Source organism: Mustela erminea, chromosome 3 (genome assembly GCF_009829155.1).
Source record: "Mustela erminea isolate mMusErm1 chromosome 3, mMusErm1.Pri, whole genome shotgun sequence".
In the NCBI taxonomy this organism is placed as follows: Eukaryota; Metazoa; Chordata; class Mammalia; order Carnivora; family Mustelidae; genus Mustela; species Mustela erminea.
The window spans coordinates 103,299,265-103,311,265 of record NC_045616.1 but is presented as its reverse complement, the minus strand read 5'-3'; the positions used below and the strand labels follow the sequence as shown (position 1 = coordinate 103,311,265).

The 12,001-nt window shown below is 39.1% G+C and overlaps 1 protein-coding gene across 3 annotated transcripts in view; it reads right to left on the bottom strand.

Annotated features, from left to right (window-relative positions):
- The window catches only part of UBTD2 (ubiquitin domain containing 2), a 61,434-nt gene that overhangs the window by 3,275 nt on the left and 46,158 nt on the right, over positions 1–12,001 (bottom strand). The window lies entirely within an intron of this gene.

Sequence of the window (12,001 nt, the reverse complement as noted above, 5' to 3'; positions counted from 1 at the left end):
ATTAAGGGATATTCAAATTGCATTGGGGTATCTTTTTAAAGAAATGAGTCAGTAACTTTAACAACCACAAAAAACAGATCCCTAGCTCAATTCACCACAACACAGTGTTCCAGAGCAGTTTCCTTAGTGCCTCGACTTCCTACACACTTGGCCAAAAGTCCTTCATCCAAAGGGACCACAAACTGGAGATGACAAGCCTACCAGCTGCTCTGGCTCCTGGCTCATAGATGAATCTCATTAGCACAATCACTACAGAAATGACTGAGGGGTTGTATTTAACCTCAATTAGTCAATCTGTTACAGAGAAGCCTTGGGTTAAAAAGGAAGAATAAAAGGGGTACAAAGTTTATAACCAGATAGCTCAGGGAAAAGAAGCATTCATGGCTTAAAAGAAGGTATTAATGGCTGTTGAGTTTTTTGTTGTTGTTTTTTTTTTTATAAAGCATAAACTGCATTATAATCCCCAGGCCTTTCCTTATGAAGCTTGAAAGCACACTTAATGAATGCTTTCTTACAAGGTTGTTCATATCACATCCTTTGCTCAACCTGAACGTTAATGTCAGCTGATTGATAAAAAACAAAAACATCGGGGCGCTTGGGTGGCTCAGTGGTTTAAAGCCTCTGCCTTCAGCTCAGGTCATGATCCCAGGGTCCAGGGATTGAGCCCTGCATCGGGCTCTCTGCTCAGCAGGGAGCCTGCTTCCCTTCCTTTCTCTCTCTCTGCCTGCCACTCTCCCTGCTTGTGATCTCTCTCTGTCAAATAAATACATAAAATCTTAAAAAAAAAAAAAATCTACCATATTCAAAACACTCATATATAATGAGTATATAGGGTTGGGACAATGAGAAATATTATCAATGAACCAATGAGTTAACAAGCTGATCTTTGTTGTCATTATCAATAGGCTGAAAATACAAAGCACCCAAAATGAGACTGGAAGTCACCAGTCCAGCATGGCTTCGATCCGTCTGTCTTCTAAATTACATAAGATGGGTTTGGGTCAGAATTCAGTCACCAAGCATAACACACGACTCTCCCCTTTCCTCTGTGTTTAAAGATACCGTACAGCCTCTGTGCTGTTCACTAATTAATCCAAATGCTAGGACATTGCAGAAACAGATATACTTTAAGCACAGTTGTGATCACCAGTAGTTCCCTAATTAGCAAGCATCATGCTAAAGTATCAATGCTATTTATAAATAGGGGTATAGTCAGTTGTACTAACTTCACTATTTATATAGCTTAGTCCTGAGACAAAGAAACCTACATTAGTGTCTGACCCCAACTAGTGTCTTCCAGATGGGCTGGCCACCAGGAGAACCAGGAAAGAGAACGTGCAGAGTTCACGAAAGACCATCACCTCCATTAAGAAAACACCTCAGGTAGATATCCCACTGACCCACTGATAGTATGGTCAGCCTGATAAGTACAAGAGCGACATTCTGGCAATGTTCTGCTAGAAAAACTTTCTTTTAGAGAAGCACCATTATCTTTGAAATCTGTAGACCAAGATGAAACTCCGAGCCTTGTTATGAACCAGCTGTGCAACCTTGAGCAATATTCTTTTTAACCTGAAATACCCTTCTTAATTAGCAAAATGAGACAGAAAACCTCTAAAGTGGTTTCCAGGTTTGCATATTCTTCTTCACCTGCAGTACCATGACAGATATAAAATAACAGGACTATAAACAAAAGCAGTCAAACTGCAAGCAGAATGATGTCTGGACTGAAAGACAGCTTACATTTGTAGCCTCTCTAGAAAAACTAGAGATGTCAGAAGCAGCTTTTATGAGTGTGCTACAACATGAGTGTATGTCAATCTTGAAACAAACATACAATCTAATAGGTACTTTGGCTCCTGAAGCAGTCTTTCTAAAAAAAAAATAATTTCAGTCATCATCTGCCAGTTCATTCATTACTTTTTTTTTTTTTTAAGATAATACCCTAAAGGAAGAGATTTTATTTATTTTTTTAAGTATACTCTACCCACCAACATGGGGCTCACATTCAAGATCCTGAGATCAGTCAGCCAGGCCTCCCTGGAAAGCAGTCTTTTCCCTTCTGTCCTTCAGCCCAGCAAGTTAGAAATTCAGTTTTCAGATCTCAAATGGGTGAGGATAAAAATTCCATTAAAGAGGTGCCAGTAGATGGCATATCTTCTTACTCCAGCTCAGGAAGTGCTCATGCCTATGATGCTGGAAATCAGCTACCCAGACTTCGTATTGCTTGGCCCTCATACTTTAATATTTTGAGAAAACTTGCATTTTATTTAACATGGAGTTTTCTGGCTTATTTACTCTTTTCCTCACTTCTGTCAAATTATAATCTGAGTTCTAAACATGCTCTGAATAACTAAATAGAGGAAAAGTCCAGACCATGATGTCAGATAGGATTTAGTTACATTTTTAAGCTATACTTTTATGGGTTACTCTCTCCCCAAGTTAAATATCTGGGATCAATTTATCAATAAAAACAAACTTTGTTTACAATTTAGCCCACAGTTGACTATTATCCCAGAATTACCTACTCAGAGCAGAATGACTCCTCTGTTGGCCCAGACCCTTTCGAACAATATACTCCCAATTCTCCACCATCTACTAGCCCTGTATCTCTTTAGGAAAGACAAAACTGCCCTGCTAATAATGACCTCTAAACACATAACCTCTGTGGGATTTCATGAGGGCCACTCCACATATTCCACAGAGTTGCTGCAGGAACATTTACTAAACACCTGGAAGAGTGTAAGCCACATCACTAGCTCTGGGGAGGAAAGTTTACAAGAGAGACATTTTTCTTGATCCCCAGAAACTTCTAACTGAGGTAAGCAGATATGGCATACCCACCAGAGATTTTAAGTACAAATACACTGAAAATCAACCAAATGCTGAGACATCACACAACAGAAGAGTGACTAACACTGGTAGAGCAAAAAAGGAGAAATTCTGTGGAAATAGTGTGTTCTGGCCATGACACAGAATAGAAATAAAGGGCATCTCAAGAAATAGCAATAACATGGGAACAAGAATTAATACAAGGTAAATAGGATATAGCAAGAGGTTTTGCTGAGATGAATAGAGAATCGATGATGTGAAACTACTAGATTGACAGCAATAGTGACAACCTGACAGAAGGTTCGGGGGTTTAGATTTCCTACTACAGGTGGCTGATACAGTACATGAGTCATTCACCTAACAAATACTGAATGCCTGTTACATGCCAAGCAATGTTCCAGGTGAACAAGACAAAGCCTGGAGATTATTTTACCATTTGCATAAAGGGAGAATGATTGGAATAAAAAATCAGCCAAAATGATTGCCTGACTACAGCAACAGAAATGGATCTGAGACAATCAGACCTAAATGACAGGTTATATGATGGAAAACAAAAAGGAAAGAAGAATCACCTAAACCGGAAATGAGAGTGACAGAGAATTTAGGGTTAGAAGCTTTTTTGCTTAGTTTTTAACTGCTTCAGGTTCAGTGAGATACTGTATCAACTCAATTATGAGCAGGTAACTGAAAAAGTATATCAGGAAAAGGGTAAAAGCAGCTTGTAGAGTAATAATCTCAAACATACAAGTCTGAACATACAAGCAAACATATAAGAGTGCTTACTAGTTCTGGTTCTGAGCACTTCGAATACACTGACATTTAATCCTCACAACAGCCCTTTATGGTCAATCTATTAACACTCATTTTGCACATGAGGAAAGTGAAGCAGAAAGAACTTGTCCAGGGTTACATACAATAAGTGACAGACTGAAATAACTGGGATTCCTGAGGGCTTGGTTCCTGGGTTAGTGATATGGTAAATGGGAAAAAGGAAATAGACATGGGGGGGAAGGGCACAGGACAAATATTAGAGGGGTGAAAAGCCAAACATGAATCACAGGGAGTAAGAACCCAATGGTCTAGGGCTGCCTGGGTGGCTCATTATGTTAAGTGTCTGCCTTCAGCTTAGGTCATGGTCCCAGAGTCCTGGGATGGAGCCCTGCATCAGGCTTCCTCGCTTAGCAGGGAGCTTGCTTCTTGCTCTGCCTGCTCTGCCTGCCACGCCCCCTGCTTGTGCGCTCTCTCTCTCTGAGAAATAAATAAAATCTTAAAAAAAAAGAAGAGTCAGCAGTCTAAATACAGTCCACCAACACATACGGACCTGGAAGATGAGAAAAAAGAAAATGGCAACTAAGTTTCAGTCCTGTGAGGCCACCAAATATAGTGACAAAATGGACATATTACTGTCACTGTCTCATCTGCCATATTTGAGAGGAATATGTGAATAACAGGGCATAGTTAGAAGACAGGAGAGTTTTTTTCTAAAAGCCTGTGTGTTCAAACACAAGAGGGAAAGAACCACTTTAAAAGTTGATAATGTAGGGGCACCTGGGTGGCTTAGTTGGTTAAACCTCCAACTGCTCATTTTGGCTGAGGGCATGATCTCAGAGTGGTGAGACTGAGTCCCACATAGGGATGCACTAGGTGTGGAGCCTCCTTAAGATTCTTTCTTCCTCTCCCTCTGCACCCCCACCCCCTGCCCTCATGTGCTGTCTTTAAAAATTAAAAAAAAAAAAGTTGATAATGTAGGCATTTTTCTAGGTTTTTTTCTTTTTCTTTCTTTTTTTAAAAAATGGTGATGCTTTTTTTTTTTTTTAAGATTTTATTTATTTATTTGACAGACAGAGATCACAAGTAGGCAGAGAGGGAAGCAGAGAGGAGGAAGCAGGCTCCCTGCTAAGCAGAGAGCCCGATGCGGGACTTGATCCCAGGACCCTGAGATCATGATCTAAGCCGAAGGCAGAGGCTTAACCCACTGAGCCACCCAGGCGCCCCTAGGTATTTTCTTTTAAAAAAATTATTTACTTTAGAGAGAGCGCATGCAAACATATGCACAGAGGGGTAAGGTGGGTATGGGGCAGACAGAGAGAATCTCAAGCAGACTCCATCCTCAGCACAGAGTAGACACAGGCTCCATCTCATGACCCCCATATCATGACTTGAGCTGAAATCAAGAGCCTGACGCTTAAACTACTGAGCCACCCAGGAGCCCCTAGAAGGTTTTTATTGACCGCCCCCTGGGCACAGAGGGTGTAGTTCATTTAGTAGTTCTGTACTAGCTCTAAAGAAGCTCTAGTCAGGCTTGTTCACACTTGTCACCAAGCAGCCTCTGTGGAAGACATTCTTGTCTTTTTACCCTTCTCCTCACAAACCTATCACAGCCCTAGCAGAGACAGATGGCTACCAAGATAAACAATTGCCAGGGCATCGCCTCCCAGGTCAGGAAGCCCTAACATCTCCCCATGATAGTAAGAAATCTGCCAAGACTCCACCTTCTGTTCTCATTCCATACATAATTTGCTGAAGTTGTTATTTACCTTCTATCTAGATGACTGCCTCAGATATTCCCTTTTCCTTGGTCAACTTGGTTTTCTATGGCTATTTTAAATTAGGCATCAAAATATTTCACAAGAAAACTATAAAGATAAAACTACCTTATACACCAAAAAATAAGAATAGCTTTACTAAGTGCCAGGAACTCTTTCTCAATCTTTCAGGTTAAAAAAAGATGTTTTTTTAAAGCATTCAAAGGCCTCTCCGCTTATCCCTCTATGCTCACTCCTCTAAGACTGCAGTCAGTCTTAACATTTTTGCCACTTGAGACTTGTATAGCTACATGGACAAATTTGTAAAAGTTAAAAATCAACTTTTACATTATGAAAATTTGGAGAAATGAAATGTTATCTTGTGATGATGGTTTCACAGGTATATACATGCCAAAGCTGATCAAACTGTACACTTTAAAAATATGTGCTGTTGGCATATTTCAGTATACCTCAACAGAGTTGAAAAATTTAATATTTAAAATACACTGGCAATCTGATATAGAAAACTGCCCTTCCAAAATTAATTAAGTGGGTGATGTCCTGGAGCTGCAAGGCTTTTGCTATACTGGGTGTCTCTTCCAAAGCTTGTGGAAATACTGTCTTTATTGCTGCCTTTTCTTTTTCCTTTTTTTTTTTTGACATCTCTTTCCTAACTGACCCAGAAGGCACAAACTCTGACTTTTTCAACAAATGTGACCTCCTATGGCAAGGAAAGCCTAAGTACATAATTGAGTTGGACAAAAGCAGTGATATAACAGAAAGACTATAAAAGAACAAAACAGTAGATTAGTCTTATGATTTGGGAAGCCCACTGTCAAGCCTGATGGAGGGACAGAAGACTAGAGAAGCAGTGAATCTGATGCAAGGAGTAGCAGCTTTGGAGTGGATCACACTCAAATTTTAATTTAGACCCTAATTTTGGACATATTCAGTCTGTTTCCTCAAGGACTATAGTATCTACCTCATAAAGTTGTTGCAAGGATTAAACAATAAAACATACGCAAAATTGCCTAATACATATTACAAACCCACTGAAAACAATAAGGTTAGTTCCCTTCTCACGTAAGTTTTTTTTTTTTTTTTAAAAGATTTTATTTATTCATTTGACAGAAAAGAGAGCACAAGTAGGGGGAGCAGCAGGCAGAGGCAGAGGGAGAAGCAGGCTCTCCTGCCCAGCAAGGAGCGCAATGAGGGGCTCAATCTCAGGACCCCAGGATCACCACCTGAGTCGACGGCAGACCCTCAACCAAGACACCCAGGGGCCCCCTAAATTTTAAACCTCAGAAGATGACTTATGGAAGAGAGCTCACCAATACCAATATACAAAGGATCAAACTTCTAAAATCTGAGTTCACTGCTTTAGGCCTCATGGGATTCTCTATAAACCTGAATCACAGTAATGTCAAAGGGCCATCACAATTACCTTTCATTAGGATATGAACAGTCTTTCAGGACTAACTAATGACAGTCTCTCTCATGCAAACATTTTGTTGGGAATTATATTAAGCTTATATCTGACAGTCAGGCTTTAAGAGCAGTTTTAGCTCTCATCCTACCAAGGTAGCTTTTAAGACTGTGGTATTCAGAAGCACCAAGTCTACCAGGTCTTACAGTAAGCACAGGTGAAAGGTGATTTAGTTTGTATTGCTCAAGCCACTATGACGGTTAAACAGTAAATACTTGTGTAGGGGGGTGCCTGGGTGGCTCAGTTGGTTAAGTATCTGACTTTGGCTCAGGTCTTGATCTCAGGTCCTAGGATCAAGCCCAGTGGGCTCAACTGGGCTCCATGCTTAGTGGAGAGTCTGCTTCTCCCTCTGCCCCTCCCCCTGCTCATATTTGCACTTCCTCTCTCTCTTAAATAAATAAATAGAATCTTTCAAAAAAAAAAAAAAAAGAGCTTGTAAAGAAGTGCCTGGGTGATGCAGTTGGTTAAGTCTCCAACTCTTGGTTTTGGCTCATGTCATGATCTCGTGGGTCATAATGTCATGGGTCCTGAGATCTAGCCCCAAGTCTGCTTAATTCTCTCCCTCTGCCCCAACCCCCAACTCACCGGAGTGAGGACTCTCTCTCTCTCAAATAAATCAATCTTTTTTTGGGGGGGGGGAAGCTTGTGTAACATTTTGTCACATTTCTAAGGGGACAATGATCTTTGGACAGGCCTACTGACACAAGGACAATCTCCCACCTCAGCTATTTCAGGGCCTTTGTTGCTTTAACTGGGGGAAAAAAAAAAGGTTGGGGGGTTTAGTGACAGCAAAAGAAGAGTGGATAAATTTACATTTTATAGCTCCAAATAATTTTTGTTTCTTTGACAGAGAATGGAAACTATTAATTCACATACTAATATACTATTAATTTATGGTTAGTCATTTACCAGATCCTATATAAATGCCGTTTCATTTCTAACACCACAGTCTAGATAAAATTCTCTATCTCCCACGTACGTGTAATATCTTCATGCTTTCATTCCTAAGCCTTATGTTCATGACAAATTTATCAATTAAGTTTATTAAATGACAAATTCTTACAGGGACCTTTATAGGAACCAGAATACATGGTCTGCTTCTTAATGGCCTCTATCACATTTAAGGGAAACAGAAATGAGGTCTATATATATGCATTTCCTGCCTATCCATGTCTTAGAAAATCTACTTGTTTCTCTTTAGTATTAATAAGTATGTAGGTTTTGTTTTTGTTTTTGTTTCTTAAGATTTTATTTTCAAGTAATCTCTACACCCAACGTGGGGCTTGAAACCACAACAAGATCAAAGTCGCAGGTTCGGGGTGCCTGGGTGGCTCAGTTGATCGAGCGTCTGCCTTCAGCCCAAGTCATGATCTTCAGGTCCTAGGATCAAGTCCCGCATCGGGCTCTGCACTCAGCATGTAGTCTGCTTGGTACGCTCCCTTTGCCCCACCCCTTGCTTGCTCTGTCTCTCAAATAAATAAAATCTTAAAAAAAAAAAAAAAAAAAGGAAGAAGTGGAGTCACCAGCTCCACTGACAGGTCAGGTGTCCCAAGTATAGTTTTAGAATATTCTGTACAGTGTGGGAGGGACTAAAAGTGGAATTAACCATGAAGATTACTCATGTATTCCTATAAAAAACAGAAATGCAATGACTTTGTCTTTCAATTGCTTTGTTGTTAAATCCAGTACTTGAATTCAAATCCTAACTCCAATTCCAGGACTTAACACTTGGAAAAAGGATGTAACCATTCTGTATTTCAGTTTTCTCATCTATTTATTTACTTATTTATTAAAAATATTTTAAATTTATTTTAGAGAGAGAGTCTTAAGCAGACTCTACACTGAGCATGGAGCCCAACTTGGGGGTCAACCCAGGACCCTGAGATCATGACCTGAGCTGAAACCAAGAGTCACACACTTAACTGACTGTGCTACCCAGGCACTCCTCCTTCTCATCCCTTTAAAATAGGGACTATTGTAGGTGATTATTACAGGCATGAGGATTATATAACACCACTTCAAAACATGAATTATGAGTATCTTATTATTCCTGGTTCTTAGTCTAGGTGTTCTTTTCATCATGTTGGCTCCCTAACACAGAATTGCTCTATTTATATTATTTATGAGTGCCTTTAAAAAAAAAACTTTAATAAGATTTTTCGAAGTTTATTTTAGAGACTGGGGGAAGAGAGAGTGTATGTGCAAAAGAAGGGCAAGAGGCAGAGGAAGAGGGAGCCCCTAGCAAACTCTGCACAGAGCATGAAGCCTGATATGGGGCTCAATCCCACAACCAAGATTTGGGCTGAATTGAAGTCAAGAGTCAGATGCTCAACCAACTGAGCAAGCCAGGCTCCCCTAAGTGCCTTGATTTTTTTTTTTTTTTTAAGATTTTATTTATTTGTCAGAGAGAGAGAGAGGGAGAGAGAGCGAACACAGGCAGACAGAATGGCAGGCAGAGACAGGGGGAGAAGCAGGCTCCCTGCCGAGCAAGGAGCCCCATGTGGGACTTGATCCCAGGACGCTGGGATCATGACCCGAGCCGAAGGCAGCTGCTTAACCAAATAAGCCACCCAGGCGTCCCAATGCCTTGATTTTTAAAGACTTAATCACATTACACAAAGTTCAATTTATTCACATTTGATGTATTTTGAGGTAAGACCAGGAAAAAGGAAAATAATATTCTGGGCAACTCTTTTTCCTTCTATATTTTGAAGGTGATTAAAAAAGTTTTTAAAGAATTACCCTTTCCTACTTTCTATATCCCTAAGCATGATAAAGGACAAAAGAAATGGACCTTCAAAAGCCTAACTGAAGACCTGGTAATGTTTAGCCACAAGAAATAATGAGTAAAGTTGGAGTTAAGTCTGTAAAAAAGGGAAAAGTATATGAATAATGGTGAGGAGCTACTCCTAGACAAGAAAGATTAAGAGGGGAGCTTTTACATTTGATTTGGGAGGGAGATGGAAAACACAGTAATTGCAGATGCTGAAGAAATAAACCACCACCTTTCTAGAAAATTAGAAAGTAGGGAAAGAGGGAATAGCCAATTTTTAAAATCCTTTTTAATCTTCTATATAAGAATTCTAAAAAGCATTAAATCCTCTCATCTTTATGAAACAAGTATTGTTTCTGAACAAGCTTTCACTGAAAATTACTGAATAGTGACTATGGGCCAAACTCTGAAAAATGAAAATAATAACCACCTTTTATTTATTTATTTATTTTTAAAAAGATTTTAAGTAATCTCTATACCCAAATTGGGACTTGAACTCACAGCCCTGAGATCAAGAGTCATGCTCTACCTACTGAGCCAGCCAGGAGCCCCCCCACCTTTAAAAAGAAACAGAAAAGGGTGCCTGGGTGGCTCAGTTGGTTAACCAACTGCCTCCAGCTCAGGTCATGACCCTGGAGTCCCAGGATCCAGTCCCTCATCGGGCCACCTGCTCAGGGGGCAGTCTGCTTCTCCGTGACCCTCTCCCATCTCATGCTTTTTCTATCTCAAATAAATAAAAGCTTTAAAAATACATACATACATACATTATACATACATAAATACAAACCCTCTGTTTATGCTAATCTGGGTAAACCACTTAATCTGTGACTTAGTTTCATTAGCGAAGTACTGTATTAGGAATGTTTTTAGGATTTTTAGGTAATGGCAAAATCCAGTCAATTAGAAAAGGAGATACTCTTTTTAAGAAATTTAGGACCATGAGAAAAAATGTGTAAATCATGAAAAATAAACTGCTTATGGGATTGGGAGACTGTGGAAAAGAGGTACTAGATACCAGAATCATCCAGGGAGATTTTTCCACAATACACTTGTCCACATATATCCTCAACCTAAGTCACAATTTCCAGAGTGAAAATACATTTGCTCATTTAAAATTCCCCGATAGTTATGATACCATCTTCTAACTCTATTGCCATTTGAGAATAATGAACTAAAGACACTGCTGATATTAATAAAGAAAGATAATTAGAAAGCACAGAATTATCTGGTGCTTGGACAAGACAGAAATATAATGAACACGACCTGCAGGCTGGAGTTGAGACAAGAACAGAATTATTCATGGAATCGCTATATGAAAAAGAAACAAAGGAGGAAATATGAGGCATGGGCATTGGGTGATGGGAGGTGTTTTGGTTGTTTCTCTGAAAAATAACTCAGGAAATAAGGTAATTATGATTATACAGAAAAAAGGCCACTGACAAATACATAATTTTTGTGCACATAATACCAGTAATAAATATAATTTAAACCAAAAACAGTACGGTCCTTGCTTACTTTGCATATACAATCTAAAATAACAGGCAAACCTATACAAATAACATTTACAAAGACATTTCCATATAGTTATCAAACTTTAAGAGATTTTTTATAATATTTATATTGGGAAGATAATATGAATGGGTTGGGATAATAAGATCATAGGAAGGGAAAACAGGATGAGATGAAAACAGGGCAAGACCTGACTGAAGGAAGCTTAGAAAGGAATGTATGCCCTAGGATCTCTTCAGATTGTCAATCTAAGATCAGTTCAATACTTTCATGGGTAACACAGATGTAGATGAAAGAATAGAGATGGGCCTAAACAGGAATGATGCTAAACTATGTCATCAATGCTTTGGTGTCCAATTAATAAATCTGTTACTAATGTTGCTATGGAATCAATACAATCTCAAAATTCAATTAGGCATTTGCCCATGGGCAGAGTCCCCCAAAAGCCAGAGAAAGATGGTATCAGTAGATAATATATCCATAAAAATCATCAAATTGTATTAAAGAATTTGGTAAAAGAATTTACCTGTTAATGCCAGAGTTCAAGAAAAGCAGTTCATTCGCACTACTATTTATCACTTTTTGGCCTATGGTTAGAAATTTATATGTGTTAATATCACATTTAATCAATACAACCACCCTTTAACATAGGTAGTTATAATCCATATTTTATAGATGGCAGCATTGAAGCTTACAGAAAAGAAGTGATTTGCCCAAAGTTGCATAGCCATGAGTAATATAGTAGAGACAGAAAGGAAGGCTAGGTCTGATACTAAAGCCTGAGCTAAAGCCTATGCAATATTTTAAATTTAAAATATGAATTATAGGATGTTTAGGGTCTAACACAGCAAAGTGTGTCCAAAGTAAAATTTCAAA